Source organism: Mustelus asterias, chromosome 13 (assembly GCF_964213995.1).
Source record: "Mustelus asterias chromosome 13, sMusAst1.hap1.1, whole genome shotgun sequence".
Lineage (NCBI taxonomy): Eukaryota > Metazoa > Chordata > Chondrichthyes > Carcharhiniformes > Triakidae > Mustelus > Mustelus asterias.
Genome location: NC_135813.1, coordinates 106812340 through 106813920, shown reverse-complemented (window position 1 = coordinate 106813920; position 1581 = coordinate 106812340).

The window sequence follows — 1581 nt, the reverse complement described above, 5'->3', positions numbered from 1 at the left end:
CATCAATTTGAGAATATGGGGAGGAGGATTTCCTTGCACTGGTATACTTTGTTTTTAACTAAGCAATTCTACAAGGCATCCCTGGAAACTGGCGACATTTCTTCCCCAGCATTTTGCTCCCAAGTGTAAGGCTGTGAAAATAAAGTTCCTGGGATGACTTTTCCCATTCTGCTCACCACGGGAATCGTAGTGGGCAAGGGGAGGACCATGGAAAGGTCCTTTGACCTTGGGAAGTTTCTGGTCTCGAGACAAGCACGGCTGGAAAATCCCACCTCCTGTATTTGGTGTGAAGCAGCAAAGGGGAGAAAAGATACAAGAGTGTGGGGAACAGGACATTGCTTTATTAGGGGTACACTACTATTAACTTATGGGGAAAACCGGATTCATTCTTTGGACCAGTTGTGGGAAACATTTTTTAAAAAATTTTAAAATCAATACCTGAATGATTTAAGAATTGAAAAAACACTTAGGACGTTGGAAACATTGCAATTTAAGGACCATCCAACTTTCAAGAGCTTCAGTAATGTTAAACATTCATTCACAATCCATGATAGATTTGTGGTGTGTATTGCATTGTTAGCAATTTCAGATATTAAAATTTCTTCTTTTAAAAGTTACTCATCGCGTGTTATACAAAATTTCAGTTTTCTGACACAAGTTATATTTCTGTTTCAATTCACTGAAGGTTTGAAAAGATGACAAGTAATTACGTATATATTATCTAGTCTAGACAAGACAAATGGCATTTTAGGTGTAGGCTGTGGAATAGAGACATCAAATCAAGTACACAAAAGTGGTGTACTCAAGCCAATAGAAATTAGCGTAGTTTTTCTAAACTGTATGCCATTCCACTACGTGGTAGCTTCATTCAAGAAATGTACGTGATACTTTTCAATAAACAAAATGTCATAGTATTAGCAAATCAAGTATATCGGTGTTTTTATAGAATATTTGGGACTGACTTACTTTAAATTATACAAGTTACTTTTAAATATGCTTCAGATAAATTATATTCCAATATTCTCCCTTACACACAAAGAAGGAACACTTAGTATAAATACTATACTTTTATTAAATACATCATTTGCACAGCCTTTCAACATATGTACATAACTATTCCTGCATTTATATATACGTTACAGTTAAAGCATATGCTAGCTACAGTTACACAGGTAATTAAAACATCCCCTTTCATTGAGAGGGAGTGTACCCTTTTCTTGCCAAGTTATTACTTCTACATACATACACCAATTCTTCTTCTATGGTTTCTTCATGACAAATCAACTTGATGAAGGACACAATGTGAAATTTTAGTTTTCCTGGTAATTGTGACAATTATAATTGAAAAAGATAGCCTGCTTTAAAGAATATTGTCAAAAGCCCGCTACCAAGACTGTCCAATTATATTTACTTGTGCGCAAGGAGCATTAGTTATTGTTTAATGAAGACTTGGCTCCATCAGAGCAAATCTCCTACATTAATAATAGTGCATTGTAGAACAGAGTCTGAAATTAAAACATTAGCTCAAAGCAGATTTTAAAAAAAATGTTTCAGTACAGTATTGCTTAAACACAGTATAGG